Consider the following 9,765-nt stretch of genomic DNA (forward strand, 5'->3'; position numbering starts at 1 on the left):
ATGGAAGACTTACGTAAAATCAATCATAAAATTTGATACTAAAAGAACTTGAGCTATTTATAATCTTATAGGAATCTATCTATGTTGCTTTCATTGAATTATCCGAAAAGTGATTTTGATGATGATTTTGGATTTCTTTTAATATGATTCATTTTAATAATAAGATGATATATCCAATCGAATCATTTATTGATGTTTATGACTTGAGATGTATTTTATATGAAATATTTTTCTTGATTCTCGTATGATTCAATCTTTTAAGAAAACATTCATCCAAATGAATCATGATTATTCTTTTCACAAATTGTCCTCCTATGATTCTATTCGTTATTTACTAAAAAGGAAATTTATCAAGATTAATCATTCACGAATTGATCTTTCATATTAATATCTTTCCTGTCATGATCTTTATATGACTCCTTTGTAATTATGATTTGTACATCTCATCACCCAATTAATTTTTCTTGATATTCTTTATGCGACGATATACAATTATGCATGAAATACTCATGATATTATGTTGATACACACAAATGAGAAATTATGATCATGCATGATAGGATGTAATGTAATTTGATATTTTAATACTATCATTATTTGAAATATTTATGATTTAGAATGATTCATGCAATACTCATGATTTTTTTTATGAAACGATGTGAAAATCAACTATCATTTTCTAAAATGATATCTTATTTGAATTTTTCATATTGAAAAAAGATTGCTACTTTATCTTTTATCATGATATAGAAATTGATGTAAAGGGAAAAGAATTACAATATTATATTCTTTCCTTCTTATTGACAATGACAAAATGAGAGAACAATTACCAACTTGCATGTTTCTTCAAACGGAAGCAAAAAATTTACTAACTTGCACATTTCAATTATTTTGAATTTGTATTTAACAGATAAGCCCGTGCAGAACTTGAAACCATACATATGCCCTTGTGATTAGGGACATTTAACTTCAAATTGATAGATAGACAGATAGATATGACAAGAATTTTAAAAAAGGTTAAATCTAAATCAGTACTTTTTACCTCAAATTGAGTTTTTTAAATAAATGTTAACTGGAAGAGGATCTTAATATCTGAAGAGGCATATATCCTGCAATAGAATTCATAATAATAAATACAACATGCTAATAATTATTGTTTTTAATCTTGTATTTTAATAATAATGTGACTTGTACATGCAACGGTGAAAGATTGACGAACTCTTCTGGGAAATCTGTCGCACATGAATGGATGCATTGAAACACAATCAATAAAATCTGTTGCTCTATTTCCTTGCAACAGCATTCAAGACAAAAGGCAGCTTTGATTTACATATAGCTCATCTGAAATCAGCTAAAGACTTACACAACAGAAGAAAATAAATCAAAATTCTAAGCAGAAATCATAACTTTTGAAATGAAATTTTCTAATGGAAGAAACTGCATGGGGTCAAAATTTTACGAAATCTTGTCACTTTACGAAGCCATGAAATTTTAGGAAGCTATGAAATTTTGTCACTTCCATGCTTTCCTTCCCTGGAACTGCTTGCCTGACCGCCTTTGCCGCTGTTTTTTCTCCTGCCTAGAGCGAGCTACTTTTGCTCTTTTGGCAGAAAGAGGCATCTTCTTTTTATGTTCCTTTTGGCGACTGCTTAGACCACCCGTCTGTCAACAAATCGCAGATAAGCAATCAGTCTATTCATTCCAAAACAAGGTGCCTGGTTAATGTAGACACTGAGAAGAGAATGACTAATGAAGGGGAAGGAAAAGCAAAAGGAGGCAGAGAGGAAGCTTTGATTTGCAGCAGGGAGATGGGGGGTGGCAGGCGATCCTTTCCATTGTGTTAAAATTTTGCAGACTGCCAACCAACATAGGAAAAGCAAAAGGAGACGGAGAAGAACAGGATCTACATTCCACTTGGGGGATAATTAAAGAAGATTATCACCTTACTTGAAATGCAGATCAGAAGTGTACCAGATGCTCTGAAGACTAAAGCGCAGGATGTTAAAATAACAGCTTTTGAAAAAGCAAACCAAAAGTACTTAAGGAAACCTAATCAAATGCAAGGTCCTTGGCCAGTCTATAAATTATAATATGTTATACAACTTATTATCCTATTTTGTAATCTTGATAAAATCAGGTCTACGAAATCATAGAGTCAAGATGTATCCTGGACATAACTGTTAGTGAAATTGGATAATAACTGAGTCAAGATGTGCAAGAGAGCTGTCACATGCATGTTGGTAGCTGCAATGTGTGGAACTCACAAAGAGACATTTTCATACTAAAACCTGTTGCTAGATACATGCCACAGAAACAAGGTATTGCATCAGGACCCAACTGATTTATTTTTGACCAATTGTGCATATCCAAAAAAAGCCTGATGAAATCAGTAAACAATTAAGATCATAATGCAATAAGTATCAGTAAGATCTTAGTACCTAATCAAATGCAAGGTCCTTGGCCAGTCTATAAATTATAATATGTGATACAACTTATTATCCTATTTTGTAATCTTGATAAAATCAGGTCTACGAAATCATAGAGTCAAGATGTATCCTGGACATAACTGTTAGTGAAATTGGATAATAACTGAGGCATTGTGATGAAATTCATAATTTCTTGAGCACACACAGATGAAAGATGGATGTCACATACAGGGTTCATGAACTAAAAAGTACTAAATGATAATGACTAGAACTAAAGGACTTGCAGGATTTGAATAAACCAACCATAGCTAATTCCAAATTCACAGGTAGGATCCTTATTGTTTCATGCATAAAAGCTGCATGAAAAAAATCTTATCCTACATAAGAAACATGATCCACCATAAGTAAATAACAGGAAATGCTCTTTTCGTCAAATGTGCCTGCAGAAAATGTGACACTAAAAATATTCCATTGTAGGTTCTTAGAAGTTAGAATATATGGTTCCATAAAGAAAATATTTTATTGTACCTTAAAAACAATCAGGAACTAAAACTTCATTAGTCTTAGAAACAACATAGTGAAAGTGTGCAAGAGAGCTGTCACATGCATGTTGGTAGCTGCAATGTGTGGAACTCACAAAGAGACATTTTCATACTAAAACCTGTTGCTAGATACATGCCACAGAAACAAGGTATCGCATCAGGACCCAACTGATTTTTTTTTTACCAATTGTGCATATCCAAAAAAAGCCTGATGAAATCAGTAAAAAATGAAGATCATAATGCAATAAGTATCAGTAAGATCTTAGTACCTAATCAAATGTAAGGTCCTTGGCCAGTCTATAAATTATAATATGTGATACAACTTATTATCCTATTTTGTAATCTTGATAAAATCAGGTCTGCGAAATCATAGAGTCAAGATGTATCCTGGACATAACTGTTAGTGAAATTGGATAATAACTGGGGCATTGTGATGAAATTCATAATTTCTTGAGCACACACAGATGAAAGATGGATGTCACATACAGGGTTCATGAACTAAAAAGTACTAAATGACAGTAACTAGAACTAAAGGACTTGCATTCACAGGATTTAAAGTGTATATTTTAAGTGTATATTGGTATCTAAGAAACATGTAAAAAATAATCTGCTACCTATTAAGAAATATATAGCTTTCCAAGCCACAACAGTAGTTATATTGGTCCATAAAAGTCCCATAAGAGTTGAGCACAACACTCCAAAGAACTCTGTACAAGGCTGTGTCATAGTTGTATCATCAGAACACTCAAACAGTAGGTTCTTTATTGGCACTCTAGAAAAAACGGAAAACTACAATCCAACAGACAAAATTTTCAGTTTCACAATAACTGCTATCATGATCATGATCAAATTCAAGAGATCAAGGTTTTATTCAAGTGTACAAATGACTGATATTGTTGGAATCTTCACAATAAGGTAATAGATGGATCACAAAATAACATCTATGATAGGTCATAGAAAGTGTTTTTTTAGTTCATCAGGATGGACATGTCAGTACAATACATGCCGATCAGCACGGTTTAAACATATGGCTGGAACAAGCCTTGTGCTTGATTGTGTGTTCAAGGACATCCTTGGTATAAAACCAAACACCATGCTAGTATTATACTAGCATGACATAGTTCGACAATCATCAACCACTGCTGGCAAACTTGAAATATTATCATACATCATCAAATAGTAAAACTAATTGCCATCTGAACAATCATCATCAAATATTATACCACAGCAGAACAAATTACCTTTGAACTTCATAGTCTTTGTTATGCTAGGACTATGATGTTCAAATCAAATAACATTTTTCTCAAAATGAGAAGATTATTTCACGAGAAAATTAATGATTGATAATTTGATCATCCACAATAAATCACAATGTATTGACCACAAAAAAGGTCAGATCTGCACCAAGAAATGATCAAGTACTCATCAAACATAGATAGTTTTAATTGCTTATGTTAGATAATTCACCAAACATTATTTATATATTTTCATGATGAATAGGTTAATTATGATGAATCATGATTTATATACATCTACCTATTCTAACATTAAATAAATACCAAATTTTGGCACATTAAATAGTAAACATTATACATTGATACATGCCCATATCCATCATATCAATATCTTGCACTTGTATCCATGACTTCATAACCAACCAACCAATCAAACGAGCATTCATTATAATAAAGAATTAAACCTTCATAACAGTAATAAAAACAAGAAGAATGATGGAATTACTTGAATAACACCAAGAGGTCCTCCGGAAGTTCAATTGCAAGATCAACCTGAAAAAGAGTCGATGCAGTTACAAAAATACAAGTTGTTGACTTAATATGTAGACTTATTATGAGAAAAGATGAAACCTTTGCAGTAATTGTATATATCCATGGTGATAATGGTCCAAAGCATAAATCAATCAATACACATGCTGCTTTTGCCTGAAGATTGAAAAATAAATGCTTACTTAGAAAGCCAAAAAGTAAGTTGTCTATTCATAATTAAACTTGGTATGAAACCAACAAACACGAGATGATAAGAATGAAGACAGATAGCCCGCACAAGCATTAAGAAGATGACGATGAAATTATTATTATCTGCAACAACAGATTAATATGAATTGTTGAGACTTTTGATAAGAATACAAATGCATGTAACGTATATCACCCAGATGCATCACTGCTGAACCTGAGAGAGAGCATGCTGGACAGAAGGATGTTTCCACAAGAAAAAACTATCATCAACTTGATTTAGGAGGCTAATTGGAGGAAGACGTGCCATCAAATGAAAGGAAATCAGAATCCATCCAAATTAATTAATATATAAACTAGTAAAAGGTGTTAAAAGTTTTAACTTAAAACAGAGACCTTTCACCTGGAAGCAGTGCTTGTATAAGTGGTAATAGGCACCAAAAATTTGAATTACTGTTAGCCAATTTGCAGAACAAGAGAGGCTATTTATTCATTATAAAAGAATGTAAACACTCGACAATTTAGTTACAGAAGCAGACTCCTGGTGGCTAAAAGTTATTCCAATAGGAAAAAAATAGGATAATTAGTTTAAAAAACATTATAGGGTAGGTGATCATTTAGAACATACTTGTGAAGCACATCCAAATAAGACATGAGGACTGCCTTCTTCCGCTGCAGATATATCCAAGACATTCAAATAAGAAGCATCCCAATAATCTTCAGTTCATTTGAATTCTTCCCCAAACAAGCTCAAGTAATCAGTAGGTTGCATGTGCCTGGTTACTTCAGTTTTAACAATTTCATCAAATATTGAAGACAGACCCAACTATTCAAGTACAAAATTGCCAAATCAGGTTGTAAATTGATTTGATAAGAAACCATATCCATTCACATAATATGCATGAAAAAATAATTTAATTAACATTAGTTTCTTCATAAACTTATTGTGGAATCCTCTAAACTAAGAAAGAACACTTTTGAACACGTGGAAAGCCAAAAAGCAAAAGAATTTCTATTAAGTAATATGGAACACATCATCTATAATTATTTCAATGTTTGACACAAAATATTACAGAACAAAATGCAAAGAAGAAACAAAAGAGCATCTGTAACTAACAATGTGGAGACTTGTCCTTGTAAATGGCAGTCCAAATCCTTTGAGAAATGGACCTGCATAGCCATCGTGTCTCTCACAATTCAATTGGAGATTCATATATGTCATTGCAGCTGCCAATAAAAAGTTAAAAAAAAAAATTAACCATCAAATTTTAGTTCACAAAGTCAAATAGAGTGGAGTAGTTTATCTCATCATGTTCCAAGGATTGTCAATCTTGGTCCAACCAATTTAGATTGGTACCACCCGGTACGGGCGATACGTACCGATCCGACGACATACCAGTACGCGAACCGCCCGCTACCAGACAGACTAGTCTTACCATGAAACAGTTAGGATCATGCTTATGAGTACTAACATGTTTTCAACACTGGCTTTTTATGGCCTTAAGCAACCCTCCACCTTTTTCATTCGGGCTTGGGACCGACATTGGCGATGTTAGAAACATTGGTACTCATAACAAGAAATCAAGTAAAGAAACTAATTTTCTTTGAGAAAGATCAAAATTGAAACACCTAGAAGGAATTTAAAAGTGACAATTGTAGATCCAAAAAATAAGTATACTTCTGTCTAATTAGACAACAAAGAGGCCTTTGAATCATGGCACTACTCGTTTTTTTAAACCTAACAATGAGAAACATTTTTTTGCCAACACATAAAAACATAAGAAAGTTTGTTTTCTCTATGGCTGTGATTTTGGTGGAGAAAGGGGGAAATTAAGCATAGCCATCTCTGAACATATCACTAACCTATGACACAACGACTTCCAATGCAGAAAATCCTAGAGAAAATGAAGTTCTCGATTGAGGCATTCACATCAACATAATAACTCTACTAGATTGAACATGTTTCATCTTGTTTACAACTAAGCAAAAATTTATTTACGTCTAACAAATACTTATATAAGATAAATTTGTCCATTTAAATTTGTTCCTCCTAACCTTGCCTCCTGCCTAACGTTCAAGGTGAGAACATTTTTAATTAATCTAGTCTATTGGTACTCCATTTGTGGTAAGGAAACCCAACTATATAAATATTTATCCTATTTGTTTCATGAAAGATGCAATCTTTATGTAACTTTTATTCAATTTTCAGATCCATATATCAACTGGGTAGCTTGTCCTAATATCTTAATGAGAGAATGCCTTGGAAGATCAAGAGATAGCTCCATTAACAAGTGTACTAAAATAAAAAAATCAGAAATTAAGAAAATATGGGAAGACTCTTTCAGATAATAATTTATATAAAAGAAGACAATTAAATTGATTACACTATCATGGACTTGAGTTAAAGAGACATATATTGTAATACAAAAAAAATGTTCAAATTTTGTCACACCATCGAGGAATTAAGTTATATCTTTTTTCTTGTTGTGATCAATTGCAACTTTTATTTCGGCATATCCTAAGAGTTTTGCAAGAATATATAGAATTTTTGAAACTTGAATCATATATGTAAACTATCCGTCCGACCCATTATTTATTTACTTTTGTCTAGATTAGTTGACATAAACTAATTAGACATCTTGTTTCTGTAGGATTTCATTCCAATACATACATTTTTAGTCTAGCAACTTAAGATCCAATATACAAAAGCCAAAAACTTATAATGAATAACAAATATATGTTCAGGACAAGGATTATAATGAATAATAAATGTATATTCAGGACAAGGATTGAAATTTCATACCATATCAGAGTTTTGAGATTCGCTCGGTACAATATGGTACTGTATACCGAGAGGTACATTTGATATATATATGTATATGTATGTATATATATGTATATGTATGTATATATATATGTATATGTATGTATATATATATGTATATATATGTATATATATATATATATATATATGTATATATATATACATATATATACATAACATAAAAAGGGGCGATTGCCTCGTCACCCTTTTTGGTGCGGGGGGAGGGTTTCTTCTCCCACGCGGGCAAAAAAACAAGCGACGTCCCTTTGTTTTACTTATAAATTAACATATGACTTCTAAATTTTTTGGAAAATCAGTTCACTTAGTATACCAATAAAATGCATTGAAGTAATTCTTGAAATAATTGAACTCTTCAAAACAATTTGCAATATTTCATTAACAAATTCAGAAGGCTTAACAGAGAGAGAGAGATGGGGGACCAATTCACTAATTCAAATGAAGGTAAAGTGTGTGTTTAAGCTAAGCTTCTGGTTCGAATGATACATTGCCCCAAGATGTAAACGTTCAGAATCTTACGAGTTCTTCCTGCATTCTTTCATTTTGTTAGTTCATTTTTGACAAACAATATCTAGAATATCAGCTTGGATATATAAATTTGTCCACTTTTGTGAAAAAAAAGTACACTGGTTGTTCATTCATGTACAAATTCTCTCAAATTTTTATCCAAAGTGGGAGGCTTCAAGTCAAACACTAACAAGCACCTAGTAGATGGATCTTTTCTGGATGGCTCCACGTCAAGCACGAAATATTCAAACCATTTGAAACACGAGGGAAACAAAAAAAATCTGACCAGTATGAATAACTATTATTCTGGATAACAAGGGTGAGCTAAGCATATGTGCATTAATAAAAAAAATACTAGATGATCTCATTGGTAATTTGTCAGACATTCATTCTCTTGTTCTTCGATGCATAATTTCACAACATAAAATTGATTTCTAGTTTTACAATTCAAACACCAATAACCACTAATCAAGAGAAAAAGAAGGTTGTATATAGTGGGTCTGCCGTACCGAGCCATACCGCCCCGTACGGGTGGTACGTACCGGTCCGACAGGTTGTCGGTACGCGGACCGACTGTTATCGGTCCGAGTGTACCGTAGCACTGTAGCAGTGCTACAGTACTCAGTACACCTGGTTTTACCGCTCGGTATACCGTACCGTACCGGTACCGAGCCTAGGTCGAAATACCGGTATGGTACGGTACGGTATTACGAACCTTGGTATATACACCATCCCCTTCTTGCAAAGGATGCACGCACCATTGGCCATGAGCTTCTTGTTTGTCTTGATCAGGCTCTGGAGTTTCCTGAGGATCATCAATCTCCACTGCATTAGCCTTGTCCATAAGGCCAATGATAGTTTACAAGATGTACATGACGAAGGCAAGAGGCACAGAGGTAGAGGTGTTGGAAGGGATGGTAACTTTGGTGATGGAGACTTCAAATGCTTACCCAATATTCATTTTGTTTCTCCATTACATCCAACAAGATCATCAATATATTATTAAAAAAATGATGACTTCAATAATTCAATCGGAATTATCATGTCAAATTCAAACTTGGCACCACATGTGATATTACTGGAATCACAATAAATAATCACAACCGTTGCTGCTACCTTAATCTCAGTAAACAAATAGGGAAGTTGGAAACAAGAAATACCAACTCAAAGGTCGGTGTTATACTTACAAAAGGAAAATTTCAGATATAGTGCTTGGATGCTGAAACTTGTGGTAAATGACCACAACAGCAGAATTGAAAAAATACTGAAATAGTAGCCATGTCATTAATTGTTGAACATTTATATGAAACATAACAAGCTTGTCTATCAAGCTCATGAACATTGCTACTACTCTTCTACAGCTACAACTGATTCAGCAAGATAAATCCCATAGACTGAAACAATCACAAATCAGAACCTTCGGATTCAATGAAGATCCTGTTAATCGGAAGGACCCGAACTACTCCACTATCACCATA

General features: G+C 33.1%; 1 long non-coding RNA gene across 1 annotated transcript; it reads right to left on the minus strand.

The window, feature by feature from the left end:
* Nucleotides 1–1,254: 1,254 nt before the first annotated feature.
* Nucleotides 1,255–7,816, minus strand: LOC135599154 (uncharacterized). The gene is made up of 3 exons (XR_010481853.1): nt 4,834–7,816; nt 4,709–4,755; nt 1,255–1,662 (listed from the first exon to the last, which is right to left on the minus strand). It is a non-coding gene; the product is annotated as an uncharacterized LOC135599154 (long non-coding RNA).
* Between the last annotated feature and the right edge of the window lie 1,949 nt (nt 7,817–9,765).

The sequence above is a fragment of the Musa acuminata genome, chromosome BXJ2-1 (genome assembly GCF_036884655.1).
Source record: "Musa acuminata AAA Group cultivar baxijiao chromosome BXJ2-1, Cavendish_Baxijiao_AAA, whole genome shotgun sequence".
Classification (NCBI taxonomy): domain Eukaryota; kingdom Viridiplantae; phylum Streptophyta; class Magnoliopsida; order Zingiberales; family Musaceae; genus Musa; species Musa acuminata.